Here is a 12,500-nt window from a genome sequence, read left to right as displayed (position 1 = left end):
CCTTATCTGAGGCTGGGACTCTAAATAGTGTTCAGTGCTCGTACGTCAGAACAGTTTGCATGCTTTGGTTGAACTTTTGCCATTGCATTAGAACTGCTTACACGCGACGCCGGGGGTGTAAACGTGCAGATTAAGGGGCGGTAATATTATAATAAGATCCTCTGATTAATAAGATACCCTCTGATTCCTACGTCAGAAGGGGAGCGAAATCTGATCGGCTTATTTTTTGACATGCTTGCAGAGAAAGGCTTACCAAAACAAAGTTACTGGGTTTCACTTTCATGTTTTCTGCGTTGGTAGATGCACTGGGGACCTGATTATAGCCCTTAAACATGTCAGATTTTCAAGATATGAAAGGATTAGTTCACTTTCAAATAAACATTTCCTGATAATTTACTCACCCCCATGTCATCCAAGATGTCCATGTCTTTCTTTCTTCAGTTGAAAAGAAATTAAGGTTTTTGAGGAAAACATTCCAGGATTTTTCTCCATATAATGGACTTCAATGGCAACCAACGGTTTGAAGGTTCAAATGTGAGTTTCAGTGCAGCTTCAAAGTCTCGACACGATCCCAGCCGAGGAATAAGGGTCTTATCTAGCCAAATGATCGGTCATTTTCTAAATTTGTTTTTAAAAAGATATACTTTTTAACCACAAATGCCCATCTTGTACCATCTCTGAGATGCGCCACGCTTTACGTAATCACGTTGGAAAAGTCACGCGTGACGTACCGACCCAGTGTTTACAAGTATGGAGTAGGGGGACCGTTCAAAGTTATTGTATGTTGAATGACACATATTTATATGTATTTGTGTCAGTTTATTGTTTAAAATGCTCCTTATGTGTGCATATCCTGGATGTTTAACGATGTCACGCGTGACCTTTCCAACTGTTGGCGTAATGCGTGGCGCATCTCAGAGATAGTACAAGACGGTCATTTGTGGATAAAAAGTATTTCATTATTATTTTCTTTTTTAGAAAAAATTGAGAAAAAAATGGAAAAATCCTGAAAAATTTTCCTCAAAAACCTTCATTTCTTTTCAACTGAAGAAAGAAAGACATGGACATCTTGGATGACATGGGGGTGAGTAAATTATCAGGACATTTAGATTTGAAAGTGAACTAATCCTTTAAGTGCCAATAGTGAAAGGGATGTTAATGTGCATGTGCATGAAACCGAAGGAATCTTGACTTCCTCTCGAACAGGAAGCAGGCAGGATGCTTTGAGCCGACACAAACTCTATTGTGTGTTTCCTGTGAGCCGCTGCAGGTGCATCTCTGACACACACACACACACACACACACACACACACACACACACACACACACACACACACACACACACACACACACACACACACACACACACACACACACACACGCTGCATGGCGCTTCTTTACACACGGCTTCCTGATGTGAGAAACTGCCTTGCCAGAGAAAAAGAGCCAATAAGAACCTTTGTCGGGATTTAAATGCAATTAAATCCTGCTTATTTGACTTGCAGATTAGAGTGCAAACTGTTTGAAAAACAAAAAAGATATTTTTATATTCATTCTTTTTTTTTTTTACATCAACTTGCAATTACTAAAAACAACATGAAGCAGAATTCATAATGCATTTCACTGCCATAACATGATGACTATTTCCTGTATTTCCAAGTCAATCATAATTCAGCCGGAAATAATGCAGGGCAGAATTATTGTGTTATGGGATGTCACCCATTGTATTATTATATGCAGTGACATGCTTGCATGCATACTAATATCCCAATATTATTGTATAACAGAGTTGTTTTGGAGTCTACTACTATAGGTTTACATGCATCAAAGGTTAAAAAACATTTAATTTTCTCATAAAATACATATCACATCACCTCATTTTTTACAGTGTCTGAAACGGTTTGATAAAACATTCAGTCTCTCTAAACCCCTCCTCTGTTGTGATTGGTCTACTCTACTCTGATTGGTCAGATGGCCCAGTCTGTTGTGATTGGTCTACTCTGCTCTGATTGGTCAGATGGCCCAGTCTGTTGTGATTGGTCTACTCTGCTCTGATTGGTCAGATGGCCCAGTCTGTTGCGATTGGTCTACTCTACTCTGATTGGTCAGATGGCCCAGTCTGTTGTGATTGGTCTACTCTGCTCTGATTGGTCAGATGGCCCAGTCTGTTGTGATTGGTCTACTCTGCTCTGATTGGTCAGATGGCCCAGTCTGTTGTGATTGTCTACTCTGCTATGATTGGTCAGATGGCCCAGTCTGTTTTGATTGTCTACTCTGGTCTGATTGGTCAGATGGCCCAGTCTGTTGTGATTGTCTACTCTGATTGGTCAGATGGCCCAGTCTGTTGTGATTGTCTACTCTGCTATGATTGGTCAGATGGCCCAGTCTGTTTTGATTGTCTACTCTGGTCTGATTGGTCAGATGGCCCAGTCTGTTGTGATTGGTCTACTCTGATTGGTCAGATGACCCAGTCTGTTGTGATTGGTCTACTCTGCTCTGATTGGTCAGATGACCCAGTCTGTTGCGATTGGTCTACTCTGCTCTGATTGGTCAGATGGCCCAGTCTGTTGTGATTGGTCTACTCTGATTGGTCAGATGACCCAGTCTGTTGTGATTGGTCTACTCTACTCTGATTGGTCAGATGACCCAGTCTGTTGTGATTGGTCTACTCTGCTCTGATTGGTCAGATGACCCAGTCTGTTGTGATTGGTCTACTCTGATTGGTCAGATGACTCAGTCTGTTGAGATTGGTCTACTCTACTCTGATTGGTCAGATGACCCAGTCTGTTGTGATTGGTCTACTCTGCTCTGATTGGTCAGATGGCCAAAGACTGTGCTGATAAATTACTAAATTAAAAATGCAGTGTAATGAGAAGAGCATGTCTAATATTTCCATTAGAGAACAGCAATGTGCATGCAAATGTGATCATGCATGCAGAAAGCATGAATACAATAACCCCAAAATGACCTTGATTAATTTTTTTCCCTCGTTTCTGTTCAAGCACATTGCAGTTGGTATCTTATCTGAAATTAAACTCAGTTAAGAGTTTGATTGAAGCATCAGAGGCCTGCAAGCTTATCAAGTCTCAAACTCTCTTGGTTTCCAAACGCTGAGCGCAGCAGAATCTAATCGCTAGGCCGTTTCCATCGGGTGGGAGGAACATCAAGAGAGGCCTTGAACAATTTCAGCAAATTGCTTACCAGCAACAAACACCAGAGCAGATAAGAGCACAGAGAGAGCACCAGATAGAGAACAGAAACTTCACTCTCAATAGTCATTTGCAGCACTATATAGTTCAGCAAAGAGATGAATGATTTTCCCCTTCTAATTTCTTGAAAAAGTTCTTGATATTTTTTAAATCAATGTATTAGTTTAGTCTTAGGGGATGTCTACGGAAAAAGGAAGACTTTTTATGCGTTTTGGCCGTTCATTTACCCGACAACAGTGTTTTGGGTAACGCAAACTTACTTTGCGTAAGTTTTTCCAAAACTTTGGCAAAGGCTGCTGCGATTATCTTATGCGCAGCTTGTCAGTGGAGTGCGGCTGATCGGTAGTGAATACTGCCCCATCTGAACGCCAGAGGGTGCTCTCATGCAAACACGCTAAATCTTATTCTGTGTAAGAAGCACATCATCTCACAGAAGGAGGAGCTCAACTGTCCTTATGAAGTGAGTTCGGAGTAAATGCATGTTAGTAAATGTTGTCTTTTGTTGGACAAGAGGTTCATAAATGCTTCTCGTGTTTGGAAAGATGTTTGACGCGTGTTGTTTTTTCAAATGCACGTTATAAGTGGCTCAAACTCACAGTGCTTTCAGAGTGAGCAGCGTTTACAGAGCCGTACATCAATGACAAACTGCGCAGAACAAATAATCGCGGCCTTTGCAATTTTAAGCCATCTCGATTTAAGTGCGATTACATGTAAATTGCGATTAATCGTTCAGCCCTAATAGTGTTTCATTGCCATCTAAAGGCCTGGCAGCAGAATACAGCGTTTTTAGTTTTGTTTTTGTGGATCGCTTTGAATGGGGATAGTTTTGATAATGGTGTCCACCAAAAACTCAAAGGAAAAACCTCTCCGTTTTAAGCATTTCGTTGTCGTGTAAACATACCCTTAAAGGGCACCTATTGTACTCCATTGTTGCAGCTCGTCTCTTCTCAGTCTGTCAGTAACGCTCTGTTTAGTTCCTGTCTCTATGAAGCTCCTCCTCCTGAAAGCACACTGTGCTCTGATTGGTCAGCTGGATCAGTGTGTTGTGATTGGTTAAGCACTTCGAGTGTGTTTGGGAAATGTCCCGCCCCTTACCATAACCACCAGTTTAACACACTACTAACTAACTCAACCAGGCCCCGCCCCTTTATTCTGCGTATTAATTATTTAAATGAGGAATATTGTGACGTGTTCGTTCCCGGAAGAAACTCAAGACTACAATGGAGGCGTTTCAGGAGTTCAGAAACACTGACACTGATATAGAGAAGAACTGGAGCTTTTTCATGTTCAAACAGCAACATTACACACTAAAGAAAGATGGACATTTAATAAAGCAGAACAAGACTCCTTTAAGAAACCCTTTATGTATCTACAGTAAATGGATCTTTTGAACATTAGGCCTGAAAAAGCTCTTGTTGATCAACTCTTCAGAGATAACATCATGTTTGGACCTTATATTGACCTGTGTGAGACGAGCGGCTCAGAACAGTTGATCCAATTATCCAGGGATGTTTATTTCATAACCTCATGGCATCCACTGTGAAATAACACCCAATCCTGCATGAGAACAACACACACTGTTTCTCTTCTTGCATAACAAGAAACTTTTCCAGACGTTGATTAAGAGAAATTGATGCTAAAACTTTAAATTATTACACCTCCACTAGATCAAGAAAAATTACAGAAGGTCTTGCAAACATCCGAGCATCTTTATTTAAAGATGCTGATGAGGTTGATCTCTGATCTCACTGATCTCACTGAATTAAAGTTTAATACAGTCATTCATCATGCAACTAACTAACTAAATGCAATGATTATTAGGACCACAATCATATTCAAAAGTTATCATGCAGCTTCTTTAAAATCACATTTACTTCAGATGATAATAAGATGTCAGACATTTGCATTTTGTAACAATATGAATAGTGCTATGTTTCTTAAAATTATTTCACTGAACAGATGTTTCAGGTAATTGTGTTTTAAGTTATGCAGCGAGGTGTAGAAAACACAGATGTGTAGGTTCTCATAGGCATTTTGTTGAGATGAGACTTTCTAAGTGGAGCACAACATGAGTTCAGAGAGTTCAATAGTCTCAGTCAGTCCTTTAACAGTCCTGATATTGTTAGCTAAAAATTAAAAAAATATATATTTTATGCTTTATTTCCATGCATATTATCTATTTTTTATATATAAATAATTAAATTACATAACATTAAATAATGAAATAAATTAAATAAATGAAATTAGGAAATAGATGAAATAATGAATAATGAAATAAATTATGAAATAAATTATGAAATGCAATAATTAAAGTTCAATTAAATTAAATTATTTAATTTTTAAAGTGGATTTGTGAATATTAAACTAATTTAGATAGAGATGAAATTAAATAAGATATAAATATTAGATGAAAACTTAAACAATCATTACACTTCATTTTATTTTAGTAGTGGATTTGTGAATATTAATCTAATTAAGATAAATTAAAATAAGATATAAATATTAGATGAAAAGCAAAAAAATTAAGAATTTAAATGCTGCATTGTTAGTTTAATTTAGCTGAAATTACATAAGTTTAAGTTGAAATACTAAAATTACTAAAAATGTTTACATAAAATTAAAAACACATAAAAAAGCAAAAATACTAAAACAAACAAACTGAGAATAAAAATATTAAAAATAAAAGCTAATTGAAAATATTGACTAAATAATACTAAAACAACACTAGTCTGTTCACTGTTTGATTCATTCACAACACAACACTGGAAAGCCAATATAATCAGCAGTTTTCACAGTCTGCTACAATCAGCAGAACACACATATTATGTTCAAATTGAACCCAGAATAATAAGTCATATTTCACCTCCAAATCAGTTCATTCATTACAGTACATTGGAAAAATGCAAGGTTGAGTTAAGTGCATTGAATCACGGGATGCTGTTTTCCTACAGCCTATATTCTTTGCAAACAAAGTATGTCATATAGCACTTATTGTATGCATGCAGAAAATGCACATATTGTGGACTGTATACATTAATACAGTGTGAGCAGAGTCTAAGGCAGTGGTTCTCAACCTCTCCTGCAGGGACCCCCTGACAGGCCATGTTTCTGTTTTAACCCTGAAATGGCACACCTGATTCAATTAATTAAAGGCTTAATGAGTAGTTGACTAATTGATTAATTGACTAATTCCTACTCTTCCTACTCTAATAAATACTCATTAATTGAATCAGGTGTGCCATTTCAGGGTTAAAACAGAAACATGGCCTGTCAGGGGGTCCCTGCAGGAGAGGTTGAGAAACACTGGTCTAAGGCATGGTACGTGTCAGCACATTTCAAGCATTTTCATTTAAATTCTCCACTGAAAACAACACCATGTCACCCTCAAGGCTGTTCTCACGATCTCGCTGTGATATCTGCAAACATCTGCCGTTACAGCTCTGCTCTCAGCGCTCAACAAAGAGAGGTCGTGTCTCGCTCTGGGTCAGATAAGATGGCGACACATCATCGGGTCGGGCCAATTACTGCGCCTGAAACCCAGACAGGACAGCAGCGCTTCTCCTGTTTCTCGTGTTTTTACAAGGGATGCATTCAACTGCACATATGCAGGATCAAATGCTCAGATCTGGCTGACAAAGTGGGAAAAGCCCTGCGGTTGCTTTTGGCTGAGGTCAGGTTCAACTCAAAGCACTGCTCCTGCTCACTGGAGGATCACGTCAGGTCATCTGAGCCTGCTACACAACATCCTGATACAGATACATCGGCAGTGACATGGTTTATTTTATTTTATTTTATTTTATTTTATTTTATTTTATTTTATTTTATTTTATTTTATTTTATTTTATTTTATTTTATTTTATTTTATTTTATTTTATTTTATTTTATTTTATTTTATTTTTATTTTTTATTTTTTTTATTTTTTTACAGTGGATTTGTGAATATTAAACATTTATTCAAATTTGGATGTCCTGTTATTTGTTTTTATAAAAGGTTATTCATAAGTCCACTATAAATATAAAATAAAATAAAATAAAATTCACTGTCAATTTATTTATTGAATACATGTTGTATTCAAATTTGATTTCCAGTTATTTTTACAGCATGTATCCAATAAATATCTATAAATTGACCGTGCATTTTATTTTATTTTATTTTATTTTATTTTATTTTATTTTATTTTATTTTATTTTATTTTATTTTATTTTATTTTATTTTATTTTATTTTATTTTATTTTATTTTATTTTTACAGTGGATTTATGAATATTAAACATTTATTCAAATTTGGATGTCCTGTTATTTTTTAAAGGTTTAATATTTACAAATCCACTGTAAAAAAAAAAAAAAATGAATGAAATTAAATGAAATAAAAAATCCATTGTTAATAGATATTTACTGGATACATGCTGTGAATTTTGGATACATTTGTGAATATTAAATCTTTATTTAAATTTGGATTTCCAGTTTATTTTTATTTTTATAAAAGGTTATTCATAAGTCCACTGTAAATATAAAATAAAATAAAATAAAATTATAAAAAATAATCACTGTCAATTTATTTATTGAATACATGCTATATTCAAATTTGATTTCCAGTTATTTTTACAACATGTCCAATAAATATCTATAAATTGACCGTGCATTTTATTTTTATCTTATTTTATTATTTTTATTTTTATCTTTAATTAATTAATTAATTAATTAATTAATTTTATTTTATAGATTTATTAAAAAAATAACAGGACATTCTGTATTTGCACAGAATGTATAAATAAATAAATAAATATCGCTTTACAATAAGGTTTCACTTGTTAACGTTATAGTTATATTAGTAAACATGAACTAAAAATGTGCAATCCAGCATTTATTAATCTCAGCTAATGTTAATCTCAGCATTTACTAATAATCCTCGATAATGTGGATCTAAAGCTAAACTCTGCAGGGTTGTTGAGTTTAACACCCCTGTCTTATTTAGCACTTGCATAAAATAGGCCTATATATGTGTCAAGAAATCGGCATGATTAATAATATGATAACAATGGACATACGGGATCCATTTATTATCATCTCATTACTCATATATTGCGCTCTTAACAGTCATTTGTTTATCTCTGACTAACATTAGTATTCATATGCATTCAGAGCCATTGGGTGACACTAAAAGATCATTCCTCTTGCTTTATTCATTTTTCATCCCATCATTAGCCTATTCTTAAACAGCTTTCCTTATCTGTCGAATGTAATGATGTGTAGAAGCGTTGAGCTGGCGAATGAATGGCTCTGCGTCAGTTCATGAGCTCACGCCGCAGTGGTTTAATGTGCGTTCCTTTCTGTAGAAAACACATAATGATAAAAAGTGACGCTCTAAATTCTTTGGGAAGGGATAATATATATAAGAGTCCTTTGTTTAGTTATCGTTTTACTAGAAATGGGGATGAGGCTAATGTAATGATATCTGAAATAAAAAGGATTGATTTTCTGCTAGTGTCTTTAGCATGTCGAGAAAAGGTTTGTGAATTAACTCATCAGCACTTTTGCAACTGATGAGTTATGACAGATGTGATATATTATTATTTCATCATTTGGATCCTCATGTTTATTTTTGGAGCAGCACCTCCTACAATATTTCTAACACTTTACAATAAGGTCTCATTTGTTAGTGCATTATAGTATAAACTAACAATGGGCAATTTATTTTTTGCAGCATTTATTAAACTTTGTTAATATTTGTTAGCAAAGGTTAAAGGGATGGTTCGGAGTAAAGGGTCCTTTGCACCATGACCTCGAGCCAAACATCCCCCCAGAAGCCTTTTTTCCCCTTGGTCGAACATTATTAAAGTTAGAGCTTATTTAGAGATATCAGCCGGATGGTTTAGTGCAGGCGCTAATGGATCCAAGGTTGTATCTCGTAAATTACCCCACTAATAATGCCCAGAATGGCACCAAACTTCTACAGTAGTACAAATAGGTTCTGAACTCATAAAACGAGGCATTGGAAAGTTTGTAAGTACATCAGGAGTTTATTTAAATAACACTTGCCTGACAGCTAATGCTACCGCTAACCCGGACGTCGACGTCACTTCAGGGGTTTGAGAAAAGCAAGTAAAAGTCCTGGCAGAAAGCGATGCATAAGGATGTAGTGTAACGACGAATTATAATTCGACAACGAAGTGTTAACTAATAATTGTTATAAACTGGTACTACCAACAAAATATTCGTGCATTCCTGGAACTGGGCGTCGTTACACTACATCCTTATGCATCGCTTTCTGCCAGGACTTTTACTTGCTTTTCTCAAATCACTGAAGTGACGTCGACGTCCGCGTTAGCGGTAGCATTAGCCATCAGGTAACTGTTATTTAAATAAACTCCTGATGTACTTACAAACTTTCCAATGCCTCGTTTTACGAGTACAGAACCTATTTGTACTCCTGTATGAGTATCCCGGGTCACTTTATCCGTGTATTTTCCGGAATCGCTGTGTGAAAGGTACCCTGGAAATCCAGAGTTCTCGCGAGAGCACAAGTTGAATTTGCTCAGCGAGTTACTCTGGTGTCGAGTAATGATGCTCATTAAATATGCCCCTCGATCTGAGCTGCACCAATCACATCGGGTTATCTGATATAGGCGGAGCTAAACAGAAGACGACAGCGCTGTGACGTCGAAGTCATTAGTAAACATTGCAAGATGGCTATGGATGAACACCAGTTGTTTGAAACGGCTTTGGCCGCTACAATGAACGAGTTAGACTTGGCTTTTTATCTAAAAGAGGAACAGAAGACGTCACTCGAATCATTCCTTTGCAAGAAGGGCGTTTTTGCTGTTTTGCCGACCGGATACGGCAAGAGTCTAATCTACCAGTTAGCTCCGCTGGTAGCTAAGCGTATGGGGCTTGTTGTTGTGATTGGTCGTAGTGTTATCCAATTGCGTGCCTTGAGATTTTCAAATGCATGCTCGGTGCCGCCCCTTTCAATAGTCGACGCCAGACCATTAATCTTTCAGATTTAGGTCTGGATTTCCAGGCTATGTGAAAGGGGCTCTAGAGTCTCATGACAGAACTTTGTATTCAGCACAGGCATAAGCAACAATCTCACAAACCCCCTGTAGTTCTAACACGAACACAAGTCTAATGCTGTCTAACCCTGGATTGCCCTAGAAGGCAGGATTTAGCAGAGCATTCGGCTCGAGTGCGAAGGCCGACAGATGAGCAGTCAGTCACAGGTCTTCAGCTCGGATGGGTTCGGGGACGTTGTGAACTTCTCTCTCTCAGCTGTTGTCACACATCTCCTGTTACCCTCCTCCTCTCTGACATCAATTTTTCTGTCACATCAGGGTGCTTTAGTCATTTCTGTGTTATTACCAGCTTTCAGGCTATCTGGGGCCGTGCAGCCATGTTAAAAGTCTCGGATTTCAAAGGCTTTTAAATCCAGAAATTCCAGAGACTTCACACACACATTAACTTTTGACATTAGTGTGACCTCGAGAGATTTCTCTTGGGCCACAACATTTACTTTCAGATTTTTTTTTTTTTAATGTGCACACAATAGTTCTATTTTCAAGTAGTTGAATGTGGCTGTTTCATAACTGTCTGCTGACTTAAGACACTCGTCACACGTATAACTGCGTTTATTATCAAGCGGGGGAACGAATTGGCATGAACAGAAAAACAGTTCACGAGGAACAATGTAGCATTGAGATATAGCAGGAATGCCAGCGTCTTTGTCAAGTTTGTGAATTAATGATTATGAATGATTATTCACGGATGAATTGCAATCTTTAAAATCTCAATTTCTTTTCTAAGAGAGCAAATGGAGACTTTTGCTGACTGTAAGGCTCCTTCTCCTCAGATGAGAAAAATATCAGCAATCTCAGTATTATTATCAGTGTTGAAAACAGTTTATGCTGCTTCATATTTTTGTGATACATATTATTTTTTGTAGGATTATTTGATGAATAGAATTTAATTTATTTAATTTATTTAAAAACAGAAATCTTACATAATAAAAGTCTTCACTGTCACTTTAAAGTATTAATTTCTTAAAATAATCTTTACTGGCTGCTTTTGAACAGGATTTGTATTCAGTGTTGGATAAGTTACTCTAAAATAGTGATTCATTTTAGTGAGTTACTACCAGTAATAAGTAATGCACACTTTTTAGAGAGAGTAATTAATTAGTACAGTAATCTAATGAATTACTCATTTTAAAAAATATTGCATTACTTATTACTGGTACTAATTCCTTTCTAAATCCCATATCAACCTCGACCAGTTGAACAATTAAACTGCACTTTTAATTCTTTCAAATAAATAATATAAAATTTGCGTAAATTATTCTTGAACTGAAAGTATTTAAACATACATTTTAACATTGTAAAATTCTGATATTAAATTAACTATTGCTTTATATTGTTCTATTAATGCAATAACATCATTAAATGACAGAAAAATTAAGAGTATCCCTTTACTTTTTCAAGGGGAAAGTAATTAAATTACACCAATTAATTAATTATTAATAATGCATTACACCCAACGCTGTTGACATTTACATCTCTAATGTCAGCATCTAAAGATATTCACAAACCAGTTTACTTGTATTTCCAACTAAAACAAAACAATCCATCAGGAATTGTTTGGATGGTGAAAAGTGTCATTTTACAGGTGGATTAAAAATAAGCGGGATTGATGATGTTTTGATACGGTTTGATAAGATTATGAAGACTTCTTTTAATTTTGCAATTATATTTCTTTGCAATTACATGCACAATTACACCAGAACTGTCAATGTGATCAATATTCAGAAAATGCACATCGAGGCGAACATCCATTTGATTTCATTCAAATGGAAATACTGAAAAGTATGTTGCCGTGGTAACCATCGTGGCGTCATGCGGCAGCTGCCGTACACTTTGCACTTCAATGCCCGTATATCCCTATCTCCGTCTCTTCCTCCGTTGCCATGGCAACAAACTCCACCGTCTCACAAAGACGAGAGACTGATGATCACCACTTCAAAAGATTCTCACCCGGAGAAACGGAAGCTTCGCTCATGTCACGGTTCAAAAAAATTATTTTCTTTTCTTTTTAAATGCATGGGCACTGATGACATGTTTTACACGAGATCTCCTAAAGATTATATAGTGATGCTTTCCGGTGCAATTGCACGTTGTAATCAACACACTTATACACAATATATACGCTTAATTGTAATGGCGCTCTCCCAGAATACACTGGCACAATGCAAAGCTCTGAATCGTTTCTTACTGGCCCAAGTCTGACATTTTAGAGCTGAACGA

The 12,500-nt window shown here is 36.2% G+C and overlaps 1 long non-coding RNA gene across 1 annotated transcript in view; it reads right to left on the bottom strand.

Annotated features, from left to right (window-relative positions):
- LOC309489824 overlaps positions 1–12,500 on the bottom strand; it is a 186,151-nt gene that overhangs the window by 161,902 nt on the left and 11,749 nt on the right. The window lies entirely within an intron of this gene.

The sequence above is a fragment of the Leuciscus leuciscus genome (genome assembly GCF_965113295.1).
Source record: "Leuciscus leuciscus genome assembly, chromosome: 24".
NCBI lineage: Eukaryota > Metazoa > Chordata > Actinopteri > Cypriniformes > Leuciscidae > Leuciscus > Leuciscus leuciscus.
Note: the sequence above shows the minus strand (reverse complement) of the source record. Positions and strands in the feature narration are given on the sequence as shown.